The sequence below is a fragment of the Periplaneta americana genome, chromosome 17, assembly GCF_040183065.1.
Source record: "Periplaneta americana isolate PAMFEO1 chromosome 17, P.americana_PAMFEO1_priV1, whole genome shotgun sequence".
Lineage (NCBI taxonomy): Eukaryota > Metazoa > Arthropoda > Insecta > Blattodea > Blattidae > Periplaneta > Periplaneta americana.
The window spans coordinates 125,431,136-125,446,586 of NC_091133.1; the positions used below are offsets into that span (position 1 = coordinate 125,431,136).

At 38.4% G+C, this 15,451-nt stretch overlaps 1 long non-coding RNA gene across 2 annotated transcripts; it reads left to right on the top strand.

Moving 5' to 3' along the window:
• The first annotated feature begins 228 nt into the window (after positions 1–228).
• LOC138693238 (uncharacterized) lies at positions 229–8,172 on the top strand. 2 transcript variants are annotated; one of them, XR_011330260.1, is made up of 4 exons: positions 229–893; positions 2,799–2,967; positions 3,490–3,613; positions 5,374–8,172. It is a non-coding gene; the product is annotated as an uncharacterized lncRNA (long non-coding RNA). The 2 variants fall into 2 exon arrangements; XR_011330261.1 differs by having other exon boundaries at positions 3,490–3,610.
• The last annotated feature ends 7,279 nt before the right edge of the window (positions 8,173–15,451 follow it).

Consider the following 15,451-nt stretch of genomic DNA (forward strand, 5'->3'; position numbering starts at 1 on the left):
TTTTCCCTCCGGCCTCCCAACTAACACTCTATATGCATTTCTGGATTCGCCCATACGTGCTACATGTCCTGCCCATCTCAAACGTCTGGATTTTGTTCCAAATTATGTCAGGTGAAGTATACAATGCGTGCAGCTCTGCATTGTGTAACTTTCTGCATTCCCTGTAACTTCATCCCTCTTAGCCCCACATATTTTCCTAAGAACCTTAGCGATATGGTGATTAAGTGGATGTCGTAAGACAAGGTAGCCTCTCTCTCAAAGTTTTGTTTGAATTGCCCGGCGTCGGGCACGTATTGAGTGACGTATTGGCTTTGAGCCGCGAGAGCAGTGTTGCCAATTTAGTTAAATCTGGTGACTTTTAACTATTTTTCAGCGCAATTTATTTTAAGTTAACAATTTCGTAGGAAGGAATTTGACGATTTTTCAGCACACTATAGCGACAAAAATAAAACTATCTCCATTGATAATAAGGAATCTAGCGACTTTTGGACTCCTCTTTGGCTACGTTTCGTACATTTCAGTTGGCAACATCGCGCGAAAACTCTAGCAGTTGTAAAATGGTGACAAACGTTTGAGGTTGTAATTGTTATGCTATCTTCTAATTTCATGCAAGTCAATTTGTTATTTTCATTTGCTAAATTCCATAGATCTTATCAGTATTGAAGCTTCAAGATGTGGAACAAGTCAAGAGACACAAATTCTATGGTTCGGCGACATTTTAAGATGAAGTTCAGTGAAGATTCATCCAGCGTCATTACCTTTCGGTGATGGTAAACAATTTAAATATATGGGATGCCTTTGTGAAGGAAAATTAACGGATCGTCCATCTGTGCTTGATAAACGTTCTGGGGCATGTTTCATAAAAATAATAAATTAATTTTATTAGTAAAAAGGTAATAATATTAAGTAATATTATTGTTATTGTTATTCTGTTCCATAAAAGTGTTAGTGTTAATAAGTGTTGGCGTATGCTTCCGCTGCACATGGTCTGTTGAGAAACTTCCGGGCTTATCCACAGAACATGTTAGTTAATAATATTATTTATTACTGTAAACGCTCATAATATTACTGAAATAAATAATAATATTAGTGAAGTGTTTCATGAAGGAGCAAAGGTATTAAAATCTATTAATATTATTACCGTTAGTTCCAGGAATGTATTTTAACTACTAATTTCATTATTAGTAAAAAGTAAATGCTGTTTAGAGTTGGAGATAAAACAATGGAAACGTTTGAAATAAATAATTCTGACTCAAAGAGTGATGTCTCTTCAACTCTTTTCACTTCTTTTCCCCATTTTAAAAAGTATGCTCTGCATAGGCGATAGTTGATTTCGCATTTGGTTTCATCTTCTATACATTGTGATTTTGGGTAAGGCCTCATTAGATTTCACTATAAATGAAATGCTTCATCACCTGTAATTAAGAGAGGCAAAATTGTGTCTGTCCCAGGTAATCGCGAATCATCTGGCATCAATGATAGGATCATTCAAATATTGGATTTCTGGTAGATGTCGCTGTCACCCTCTTTCCCATACGATCCTACATCAATAGCAATAAACCTTTATTTACCATCAACCAGTGCAAGCAATACTAGTGAGTGAAAGTTTTTATATTGTTATCAGGACATACAATACGACAGTGTTTACCATCCAATGCTGCAATGGTTTGGAGTCTGTCTGTAGTGTACATATATATTTAATTCGATCATCATCTTCTTCCTCAAGAAGTAATACAGACATTATTTTTTCCTCACTTAAAGCCATTTTAGCAAATGTAAATTGTCAAGTTCATTGTTAAACAGCTGGAGATTATCAATATTAATCTGCGATATCCTCGATCGACTGATTGTCGTTTCTTAGAAATCGATTATTCTCTACAGCAAAGACAGCAATGTTCACTGTGAAGGAAACACCTCAGCTGACTTTGCTCGGCGATCATCACCAGTGTTGTACTCTCGGTGGTCATCGTCATAGCGGAACCCTAGCTTAAAGTCAAATACAAGCCAAGGCCTATAGGTGTTCGGATTGGTGGGAGTACGCGGCACTATACCACGCTATTTTGTGGAAATTTGGAAAAGTTTCGAGCTACCCATTAACAAAATTGAAAAAATATATTACTATGATGTACCGAAGTACATATCGAGTTTCAGTGCAGTAATTCTGCATTTCCATAAGGTGAAGAATCGGTAGAACGGAGAAAAATTCTCTCCGGCACTGGGATTCAAACCCGGGTTTCCAGCTTTATGTGCTGGCACTTTACCCACTAAGCCACCATATGGAAACGCAGAATTATTTCACTGAAACTCCATATGTACTTCGGTACATCATAGTAATATGATAAAGTATAATTAATCACTTCGTGATTCAAGACGGTGCCTTGTTTCGTCGGACCCCAGCCACTTAGTCATTCATAATGAGTGCACCTTTGTACTTGTGGTTGAAAATTGTGTCTACTGTCTCACATACTGCGACACGGCACACGAGGGTAGGCCAACAAAGGGTAACACAGTAGGTAGGTAGAACTTATAATGATAGGGATTCAATCTGGCATTGGAACTTGTATCCATTGTGGCTTAGTAGACAAAGTGCCAGCACATAAAGCTGGAAACCTGGGTTTGAGTCTGTGCTGGAGAGAATTTTTTTTTTCCGTTCTACCTATTCTTCACCATATTGAATAAATGAGCTAAGCAAATCAATATTATAATAATCAATTTGTTTTTATTCTTCAGGACTTACGCCAAATAAATGGATGCCTTAATTGTTGGCCCAGTTAACTAGAATCTATTGTGTTCTGCAGGTCTTATTTGTGAGTACAATGACTAGCTATACTGTGCCCTCAACACAAAAGCGACAAGAGGTACAAAGAAGAGCTGCTGATTGGATGTGGAGAAAAATTTCTTAGTAACTGGAGTAGAATGGATACTAAAGAAAATTGATCTGAGGTCTTGAGTCGTAAACTTTGAAAGGTATTGTCACTTATCAAAGTCATGATTTTTAATGAAACACCCAACAGTTTCAAAACATGATGTTGTTTGCTTTTATTTTCTGCATTTCTCTGTCTGTTACACAAGTCATCGATACAAGTTGAGTTTGATTGGTAGTTCACTGTAACAGAGCCATGAATGACACAATATTAAATGGTTTTATTTTGGAAGTATTTTCTGAAAGAATGTAGCAGTATTCATTATAGATCTTAAAAATCTATTCCAAATAAATTATTTGTTTGTCATATGATGATCGCCAAACTTGTTCATAACCAATAAGACAAGCACTCGATAAAGTTGTGAAGACACTTGAGTGAAGGGGCCATCTGATGACAAACTGAAAAACCGTTAATTATATTATCTGGCACAAAATGCACACTTCTCTCTATCAGGAAAAATTTGAGGTGCCTTCTGTCTCATGTCAATTATTTATGTATTTCATTTATTTTTATTTCTTATTTATTTACTTTTATCTCTCTAATCAATTGTATTTTGTATTTTCAGATGTTTGGAGTTGGCCCACTATGGCTCAACATTTATCTTGTCTAAACAGAAATGTGCTATTGGCCTATCTCAGTGCCTACTTTTCCACTTCTAACTTTTGGAAAAACTGATGACATGAAAGGTAGTAAGTACATCAGGTCATCATATTTTGATTTTGTAATTCTGATAGCTTCATTGTAAGCTGGTGGTAGCAATCATGAGGAGGGAACAGTAAATGTAACTTTATGAACTTTCTGCCCCTTTTTACTGGAGAAATATAAACTGCTTTCCATGCTCCTAGCTCATTTAGAGAATAACGAAATTTAATTTTTAATTGGTTCAGCTGATTAATTTTCATTCATTGGAGCTTGTTACCATCTGTAGTTTCTTTGCACACCAAAAAATTGCATTTTACCAGATCTTTACAACAAAGGGTTTGTTTCTCCTACAGTGTTGTATTTAACCCACAAAATAGTCTATGGTAAAGAGAGTTGGCTTTGCATAATACTGGCTCAATAGTGCTGAAGTTCCTGTCATTAGAGAGAAAAAAATCCCCAGATTCTAGAAATCTGTAGTCTATTGTAGGCCTGCACAAGATTTGCGCTCTCCAAGCCGGCTCACAGCTCATGAGCGGAATGCAGATATTAGCTGTGCTCTGTATAAGGATTGACTGGAAGAAGGGGTGATCTCGTACAAAATAAACACGAAAGGAAGTACTATTACGAGTGCTTATGAAATGAATTCCCGTTCAGTGTTTGCAAAACTATCTTGGACTAGCCTATTATTAATTTTAAAAAAGTATTTATTTTACAGAAGTAATAGAAATTCTATAGCTACTTAAATGTACAATATCATTTAGTTATATTTTTATTTATCAGTACATCAAAACGAGGTTTTATGCTGTTGGCAGCTGAAACGAACCTACTGATCATAATGAAACATCAGTTACAGATGTTCGATGTCTGCCTTTATTAAAGTTGATTATAGAAAACAGTTGCTCACAAAATAATATAAATGTTGAGCAAAACATAGCAATCATTTTCACAGCCAGCCTGTGTAGTCGTGGATATTATTGTTAATGTTTAGTCTTGTAAAACTCAACCAGGCTGTCCACACCTGTGGAGTAACGGTCAGCGCGTCTGGCTGCGAAACCAGGTGGCCCAGGTTCGAATCCCGGTCGGGGCAAGTTACCTCATTGAGGTTTTTTCCGGGGTTTTCCCTCAACCCAATACGAGCAAATGCTGGGTAACTTTCGGTGCTGGACCCCGGACTCATTTCACCGGCATTATCACCTTCATATCATTCAGACGCTAAATAACGTAGATGTTGATACAGCGTCGTAAAATAATCCAATAAAATAAAAATTAACCAGGCTAGTAGTATTATTCAAACGATCTTTAGCCCTTAGGTCACATTGAAGATCAATAAGTTCGAGCTGTAAATCGTTAAATATTAAATGTTATGTTCCGTCTTTTAGATTCCTCCGTACTGTACTGTAGCAGTAGTAAGCAACGTGAAACAGTTACTGAGAATAGGCCTACACACTGCACTCCACTAGATAGCTGAGTGGTCGTTTCCCTCTCCTCTATCTGTAGAAAGTCTTATGTCATTCTGACGTATCTTCCTCTCCGTTTCGGCAGAGTGGTAAACATCGCTCTCCCGCTCGAAAGGAGCATGCGCGCTCGTTGAGCGCTGTTTGTGCAGGCCTGGTCTATTGTCTTGAACTGTGGATGATTGACAATAGATGCCCATGATGAAGCTTTGTACTGATTTCTATTTTGTCCCCCACACTTACTATCTGAATATGCTATTGAGTGGTTTGCTCCAGTATTTACAGTTTTAAGGTATCACAGTAGACTTGATCCCTCTTCAGATGCCCTCTCTGAGCAGTGTTTTCCTCCACAGGTACATGTACCAACTTCATGTTCACAGTCATGCACTCCCGCGTGCTCCTGTGGCTCAGTATACGTAGGGAAAACTCAACGTAGTTTCAAGACTCAGATTACAGAACATAGAAGAAACTGCCACCTTGGCCACATAGATAAGTCAGCAGTAGCCGAACACACTTATCAAGAGGGGGAGCAGAACATCAGGTTTGAGGACACTGACATCCTAAGCGGCACGCCACACTTCTATGCCAGATTAAATCGAGAGGCCATTGAAATCTACAAGCACAAGAACAACTTCAATGGGAAGGAAAAAGGCCTTAAAGTCAAATAAACATGGTACCTGGCCCTACAAACATATGCATTAAACCATTCATCCAACAGCCAAACATGGCGATAGCTAATCACAACATGTCGACCACCAGTGCGAATCGTGGCAACAACAGCGAGCCATGATCCATCCTGACCTTAAATACTGTAAGGCAACAGTCCCAGTCCCAGTTGTTCCCAGCACACTAAGGAGATCTTTGCGCTCCCGTGTGCCACACCACTGATGATGTCTGCCAGAGTAGCAGACGAAACGTATGGTAGCAACAGCTGCAACAGACCATGCCCCTTCAGCTCGGATAACATCGATTCCTATGATGCCGGCCGTGAAAGCCTACATTCCAAGATTAGTAGAAAGTGCATTAAAACTCCGTTTATAGCAACAAAATACGTTTATTATTGTGTATTTAAAGGAGAAGAGAAAGACGACCATATAAAGAATAGCTTCTATGAGGAATTGGAACATACTTTTGATCAGTTCCCTAGATATCACATGAAAATTTTATTGGGTGATTTCAATGCTAAAGTAGGACGGGAGGATATTTTTAGACCAACTATTGGAAAAAAGAGCCTACACGCAAATGGAGTTAGATTAGTCAACTTTGCCACATCGAAAAATTTAATTGTCAAAAGTACATTATTCCCCCATAAGGATATACATAAATATACTTGGACTTCTCCAGATGGATTGACACACAACCAAATAGATCACATCTTGATAGATAAACGGAGACATACTAGTATAGTAGATATTCGAACTTTCAGGGGTGCAGACTGTAATTCTGACCATTATTTGGTGATTGGAGAATTAAGAGAAAGATTATCAGTAGCCAAGCGAGTAGAGCAACAAGTTAATATTACTAAATTCAATATTTTGAAATTAAAGGACGAGGAAGCTAAGCAAAATTATCAGGTCGAAATTTCGAATAGGTTTGCCACTTTAGAAAGTTCCGACGAAGTTGAGAAAGAATTAGATGTAAATAGCTTGTGGGAAAATATCAGAGATAGTATCAAAATTGCAGCTGAGCAGAGCATAGGTTATTATGAAACTAAGAAAAAGAAACCGTGGTTTGATGAAGATTGTTGCATGGTAGTAGAAAGAAGGAAAAAGGCAAAATTGAAATTCTTACAGGATCCAGTTGAGGAGAAGAGAGATAATTATTTCAATGAAAGACGGGAAGCAAGTCGTACACTTAGGATTAAAAAGAGAGGTTACTTGAAGGAAAAACTGAATGAGGTAGAAACAAATAGTAAGAATAAAAACATTCGTGATTTATATAAGGGTATAAAGGAATTTAAGAACGGATATCAGCCAAGGGTAAACGTGATCAAGGATGAGAATGGTGACTTGCTTGCAGACTCTCCATCAATCCTAAACAGATGGAAAAACTATTTTGCGCAACTACTAAATGTACATAGGCCAAATAGAAATGATCGGGACGAAATTGAAATACAAACTGCTGAGCCATTTATACCCGAACCCACGCTTTCAGAAGTCGAAATTGCGATAGAAAATCTGAAAAAGTACAAGTCTCCAGGTATCGATCAAATTCCAGCAGAATTAATACAAGAGGGTGGAAGTGCATCATATAGCGAAATGTATAAACTTGTACTTGCTATTTGGGAAAAGGAAATTGTACCAGAACAATGGAAGGAGTCCATAATTGTACCTATTTTTAAAAAGGGGGACAAAACCAACTGTGGTAACTTTCGAGGAATATCACTTTTGTTGACGTCGTACAAAATTTTGTCCAATATTCTTTTGAGAAGATTAACTCCGTACGTAGATGAAATCATTGGGGATCATCAATGCGGTTTTCGGCGTAATAGATCGACTATTGATCATTTTTTTTGTATTCGACAGATAATGGAGAAAAAATGGGAGTATAAGGGTACAGTACATCAGTTATTCATAGATTTCAAAAAGGCATATGACTCGGTTAAGAGGGAAGTATTATATGATATTCTTATTGAATTTGGTATTCCCAAGAAACTAGTTCGATTAATTAAAATGTGTCTCAGCGAAACATACAGCAGAGTCCGTATAGGTCAGTTTCTATCTGATGCTTTTCCAATTCACTGCGGGCTAAAGCAGGGAGATGCACTATCACCTTTACTTTTTAACTTCGCGCTAGAATATGCCATTAGGAAAGTTCAGGATAACAGGCAGGGTTTGGAATTGAACGGGTTACATCAGCTTCTTGTCTATGCGGATGACGTGAATATGTTAGGAGAAAATACACAAACGATTAGGGAAAACACGGAAATTTTACTTGAAGCAAGTAAAGCGATCGGTTTGGAAGTAAATCCCGAAAAGACAAAGTATATGATTATGTCTCGTGACCAGAATATTGTACGAAATGGAAATATAAAAATTGGAGATTCATCCTTCGAAGAGGTGGAAAAATTCAAATATCTTGGAGCAACAGTAACAAATATAAATGACACTCGGGAGGAAATTAAACGCAGAATAAATATGGGAAATGCGTGTTATTATTCGGTTGAGAAGCTCTTATCATCCAGTCTGCTGTCCAAAAATCTGAAAGTTAGAATTTATAAAACAGTTATATTACCGGTTCTTCTGTATGGTTGTGAAACTTGGACTCTCACTTTGAGAGAGGAACATAGGTTCAGGGTGTTTGAGAATAAGGTGCTAAGGAAAATATTTGGGGCTAAGAGGGATGAAGTTACAGGAGAATGGAGAAAGTTCCACAACACAGAACTGCACGCATTGTATTCTTCACCTGACATAATTAGGAACATTAAATCCAGACGTTTGAGATGGGCAGGACATGTAGCACGTATGGGCGAAACCAGAAATGCATATAGAGTGTTAGTTTGGAGACCGGAGGGAAAAAGACCTTTAGGGAGGCCGAGACGTAGATGGGAAGATAATATTAAAATGGATTTGAGGGAGGTGGGGTATGATGATAGAGACTGGATTAATCTTGCACAGGATAGGTACCGCTGGAGGGCTTATGTGAGGGCGGCAATGAACCTTCGGGTTCCTTAAAAGCCATTTGTAAGTAAGTAAGTAAGGCCTAAATACACTATACAGTACAGCAGTTCTAATGTATAAATCTTAAAACAAGGTTCTTTAATTAATTGATTAACTAGTGGACTTACTCGTGTTAATTATATAAGATTTGTGTGGCTTACAGCTGTTTCAGTGCTTCACGTACCATCCTCAGAGCCTACTAGATCACGGCGTCATCTCGAACTTCTCTGCCTGTTATGTGGATGTGTTTGAGTAAGTCCACTAGTTAATCAATTAATTATATTCAAGTGTTAAAAGTAGTGCACGCAAGATTCAAAATGGAAGGTTCTTTAATTTTTCTAAACTCATTTTTTCTTTTATCTGTCGGGATTAAGTGAAGTTCGCTTACCGAGGTCTGGATTAACGAGTTTTACTGTACAAGAATGTTCTGCCCCATCATTAGTTTGAAATTATTGAACGAGGTTCCATTCCGAACATAATGAGGCAGGTTGTCCATTGTCAATGCTCTGAAACTTACATTGCCATTCTACATCATCACTGGTTCCTGATTTCCGTTCAACTAATTTAATGGATTTTCCACAGGTCGGACTACCAAATAGTCTATGCTCCTCACAGTACTTTACCGTTTCTTTCCTCAGGTTATCCCTCCTCAGAGTCTCGAAGAAATACAAATCCATGATATGACTCATGTTCATGGTTCCTAGTCTGCTCTCTCTGAACCATGCTGATAGACGCTTACACAAAGAATGCAAAACTTGAGTGTAGCATGCCTTGTGCACATTTCCGTACTTCCCTATTTTCTATTTTCAGCCACATCTACCAACAGAAACCATCCCCACCGTTTCTTGCCATACCAGTATTGTTCTTTGGCTCCTTCTGCAAGATGTTACAGGCCCTGCATCTTCATACGCAGCTCTTTCCTGAACAAATGCACATGCACGAAGGACTTCTGTTTCAGTAGCGGCTGGTTGTCAAAATAATGAGTGTGCTACAATCTCTATATCGGCCTACTGTATACACTTATATGTATTCATCTTAATTTGAGACTCGCCTAGTGACGAAATATGGAGTTCCTTCCTACTGCAGAACTTGTCAATTACCCTGGTGTTAAACCCCTCCATCTTGGACACCATACTCTTTTCTATTGACAGCATTGCAAGAGCAGTGAGATGATTCTGAGACATAGACTCGATTTCTAAAACACTGACGAAATTGTGGTTCCAAACCTCGGCGTTTAAACCCCGATCGAGGTCTGAATCCTTATCCGATTTCTAAAACGAAGTCGAGACGCGGCTTGAGAAGAAACTGAGGTTCGTGGGTCTTATATATGGAAACGCAGCTAAGAATCGATTTTTATTCCTGTAAACGTCGATATTAGAAAAAAATGAACATCGGGATTAATATTTTTATTGAATTGCAGTGTCACATTCTTTTGTTCTCAGCTAAGGTATTGTTATGTCTACTAATTTACAGAATATATGAGCGTTAAAATACTAGCATTACTTAGTATTTAATAGGGATCGGATTTTTAGGTGCCAGAATGAAATTATCCAAATAATTAGCACAAATCGAGCATTTATGTTGTTTTTTATCATTTGTTCATAACTACTACCAACATTAACTACCTGTAAACCCGGTTCTAAGGAATTAACAACCTAAATATTTACTGGATTAAAATTTCAATTGAAATTAAAATGTACTGTGGTTCTATTTCATATATAATAGGCATACTATGTTGAAAGCCCTAGTAGCATAAAACTTAAAATCACATTTTCTTTATATTCTTGTAGGCCCACATCATTTTCGAGTATTAAATAAAATGTCCAAAACTACTGTAAAGACTAAGAATTAAGTTATAGACATAAAAGTATAATTAATATAAAATATTATATCTTAATTCCCTCAAAGCAACAAGAAGGTGTAAAAAAATTGTCAACCCGCCACCTCTTGCATTTCGTTGCAGATCATTATTTAGCGTTCTTGCTCAATTTTGCGTTCATTCCTTCGAAAATCGAAATATTCGCCAGAAATTGTCGTCGTTATATAGTTACTAAGGATTATTTCTCTCTCTCATCACTCTAATTCGGAGATTTAATACTCGTAGACACGAATTTCCTTTGGTAATCATCCAGTTGATCTACTACCTCCATCTTGTATACATGAAGCTGCAGTTTTAAACCTGTGCAAGCCATGGTCTCTGCTTCAGACCATGGTTTCGAGCCATGGCTCACAAAAATGAAAGAGACCTCGTTTTATAAATCCAAACGCAGTTTAAAGCCATGGTTGTGGTCTAGACTTCGTTTTAGAAATCGACCCACAGTGTTCCTTGATAGATCACTTAAATGCTTGACATTTTCTTTATGTTTATTATTTAGAGCATTTAGATGCCCTAGATCAGGCACTCCTGTTGTGCTCCAGCAGTCACTTTTCCAAAGAGGAGGCATGGAAAACAGAAGAGTGCATTTCTTTCTTCACAGCCACATATCCACGTGTTATCATACACTTTGGGGTTAAACCGTCTGATGTACATTAAGTTTCTCCCTCCTTTGCAGCTTGTAATATATTTAAAGCTGGAGTTTGCCTCCCCATCTCTTTCAATTTTATCTTCCCTTCCAAAGTCCTTCTAGAGAAAGGATAGCTGATTAAACTACTAACACAATTCATAGTACCACACACAGAAAACACGTTGTTCTTGGCCATAACCAGGAACTTCAATTATTGAAGGTTGGTTTGGTGTTATTGTGAGTGTGTTGAATGCCTTAGTAGGTGATGATAATCTCCTTCAAGCAAAGTTAAAATATCTTGTAGGCATTTATTAAATTACCTTGTCTGAAAGAAACGGACAGAATTTCTGAAACAGAAACTGGAGTAGATCTGCCGGTTGAGTCTGCAACTTAATACTGGTACATGAAAAGTAGGCATTGTCCTACTCTCATACATGTTTCACAATAACGAAATAGGCTAATTAGCACAGTAAACATTATTTGCTTCACAATAACATCCTGTTGGTACATGATTTTTAAATTACCGGAAGGCTTTTCAGTGGCATCTGCATCATTGTCAAGCCGGAACCCCACATGATGACCCAAGTGGGGCACCACTATGTCCACTTCAGGATTTGGTGATGTTATAGGAGGTGGTGGACCACTACCAGTTTTCATTCTCTCATTTCTTGGGCCAGTTCCCTCTTCTTTTTTGTTTTAATGTTGTCCCAGCATTTTTTCCATAACTTCAGTACTGCACTTCCAACAATTATCTTAAAATATTGAAGAGAGCAGATTTGTTTGTATTTGTCGAATGCACATCATCAGTGTCAATTTATTTTTTGTGTACAAGGTTGGAATTTTGGGGAAGGCAGGAAGACAATAACCATGGTCTGAAGTTTATCCTTAATTTTAAGAAAATATCGGTAATTATCCAGAAAATCTACACCAAAAAAAGGCACAATTTTTTTTTCACTAATTTCTGATATATATATATATATATATATATATATATATATATATATATATATATATATATATATAATAAAGCGCACAAATTGTGCAAATATTGAATGTCACTTAGATTGTACAAAGTTAATCACTGATTACTCCCAATTTCTACAGATTAGGATATGGTATCTATCACATGTCTTGTCGTATAAAACACACACACAGTTGTTATCCGGTTTGTGGACTGACTAATTTCTACATATCTTGTGGTGGTATCCATGGACTGCCAGCAATGTCACGAAGTGGCGGAGCTTCTGGTTCGTGTCTGTCCAGGTCCGGTTTATCATGGCCTCCGTTATGTAGAATTCCTCCCAGACGTCTTCCCTCTTCTTTATCCTCTCGTCTAGTGCTTTCTTCCAGTTGGGAATGGAGGACAGATCGAGCTTCGTTCTGAGTTCTTCTATCAAGAAAGTCTCTCGGGCGAGCACGTACACCAGCCTGGAGAGAGTGTGTGTTTAGATACTTCTAGTGTAGCCTTCAGAAAGCGTTCTCTAGGGAATGGAGGTCTTTCGTGCGTAATTTGTCTCATGTTAGGTCTAGTCCGTATGTAAGTATGGGGACTATCTTGGTGTCGGAGATCATCATCGCTGTTTTGAGAGATAGCTTGGTTAGTTCTCTGATGTCATGAATGGCTCTTGTGGCTGCTGTAGTTCTTTGCGTGGTGTATATCCTGAATGAATTTGTTGTGGTCTTTAGGGTCAATCCGAGGTATTTGACCTGGTTTACGGTTTGTAGAGGTTCTTGTTTCAGGAAGATTTTGTTTTCCTGGGATATCTTTCCCCCTTTCCTAAATATCATGTGCTCGGTTTTCTGCTTGTTTATCTCCAACTCATTTTGGTCAGCTCATTTTTCCAGCATGTGGGTTGCCTTTTGGAGTTCTCTCCTATCATGTGATCCCAGTACCATGTCGTTGGCTTAGATATAAATCTTGACTTCTGTAGATTTTTTTCTTATTGAGATATATATAGACCTATTGCAAATTAAAACCATATGAAGAGTTTGCGGGAAAAACGATGAATGCCACAGTTTTGTTAAGGTTGATGTCATGTAATTCAATGGATCACTACGAAATTTAATGCTGTTCTTACGAAAAATGGTAAAAAGGAGAATTATCACCACGAATACAGTAATCCTTTTCTTTATTTTCTATAGAAACAGCACTACATCTTGCAGTTATAGACTCAATTAGATCGTTATCTAATCCTTAATAGAAATGTGACATTCATCGTTTTTCTCTGCGAACTCATCATATGTTTATCAGTCACTATTTAACTTCTCACAGAAGCCAGCAAAGCAAAAGAAAATCATGCCTTTGTTGGTATAGCTTTTTTGAAGAAATAGAAAATTGTACGATCATCAATTTAACTCTATTCAAAATATTGTTTCATGTTCGAAAATGTTTACACAATAACTCATTTTTATCACGACTTACCATCGCCACTGCTTCATTGGCATAAACTCCTGCACAATTTCCAGACTTCTTAAAGAGGCTAATTACGCCTGTCTTCTAACAGTCTTCTATTATCTTTTTACATTTAATTAAATTTATCAGTAGAGTTTTTTCTTCTGCAGGAATGTATTGGCTATGTGTGATGTATTCGTATGAGAATTACAAATGCCCGAACAAATTTCCACACCAAAAGAATAACATTCCGAATATTTCTGAAGGACCACGAGAGGGAAACTTCAAAGGAAAGGTTTCTGTAAATATTGTTTCTGCATACCAAACCTCGACCTTCGCTTTCCTCTTCCTTATCAAAAGGTTTCTAGAAGGTAATGGCTGTGCATACAGACCTCTCTAAATGTCACCTAGGTGTTGAATCAAACTACAGTTCAGGTGAAATGGTTCCAACAAGTTTCGTGGTACTTGTTCGAGAGTTTTCTATTTATCAATGGCTGATGCAACATACCAATTATTATCATCAGTGTCTGGGGTTCAAAGCCATGCTTTAGAAGAATGATTGAATTACATGAGAATAAGTTGGCATAATATTACATCTTCCTCTATTACACCTTGTCTTACTCCTATTCCCTTCAGGAGTCCTTTGAAAATGCGCCTTCCTGACATTACTCCTATTCCCTTCAGGAGTCCTTTGAAAATGCGCCTTCCTGGCATTACTCCTATTCCCTTCAGGAGTCCTTTCAAAATGCGCCTTCCTGGCATTACTCCTATTCCCTTCAGGAGTCCTTTCAAAATGCGCCTTCCTGGCATTACTCCTATTCCCTTCAGGAGTCCTTTCAAAATGCGCCTTCCCGGCATTACTCCTATTCCCTTCAGGAGTCCTTTCAAAATGCGCCTTCCTGGCATTACTCCTATTCCCTTCAGGAGTCCTTTCAAAATGCGCCTTCCTGGCATTACTCCTATTTCCTTCAGGAGTCCTTTGAAAATGCGCCTTCCTGGCATTACTCCTATTCCCTTCAGGAGTCCTTACAAAATGCGCCTTCCTGGCATTATCCTATTCCCTTCAGGAGTCCTTTGAAAATGCGCCTTCCTGGCATTACTCCTATTCCCTTCAGGAGTCCTTTGAAAATGCGCCTTCCTGGCATTACTCCTATTCCCTTCAGGAGTCCTTTCAAAATGCGCCTTCCTGGCATTACTCCTATTCCCTTCAGGAGTCCTTTCAAAATGCGCCTTCCTGGCATTACTCCTATTCCCTTCAGGAATCCTTTCAAAATGCGCCTTCCTGGCATTACTCCTATTCCCTTCAGGAGTCCTTTGAAAATGCGCCTTCCTGGCATTACTCCTATTCCCTTCAGGAGTCCTTTCAAAATGCGCCTTCCTGGCATTACTCCTATTTCCTTCAGGAGTCCTTTGAAAATGCGCCTTCCTGGCATTACTCCTATTCCCTTCAGGAGTCCTTACAAAATGCGCCTTCCTGGCATTATCCTATTCCCTTCAGGAGTCCTTTGAAAATGCGCCTTCCTGGCATTACTCCTATTCCCTTCAGGAGTCCTTTGAAAATGCGCCTTCCTGGCATTACTCCTATTCCCTTCAGGAGTCCTTTGATAATGCGCCTTCCTGGCATTACTCCTATTCCCTTCAGGAGTCCTTTGAAAATGCGCCTTCCTGGCATTACTCCTATTCCCTTCAGGAGTCCTTTCAAAATGCGCCTTCCTGGCATTACTCCTATTCCTTTCAGGAGTCCTTTGAAAATGCGCCTTCCTGGCATTACTTGTATTCCCTTCAGGAGTCCTTTCAAAATGCGCCTTCCTGGCATTACTCCTATTCCCTTCAGGAGTCCTTTCAAAATGCGCCTTCCTGGCATTACTCCTATTCC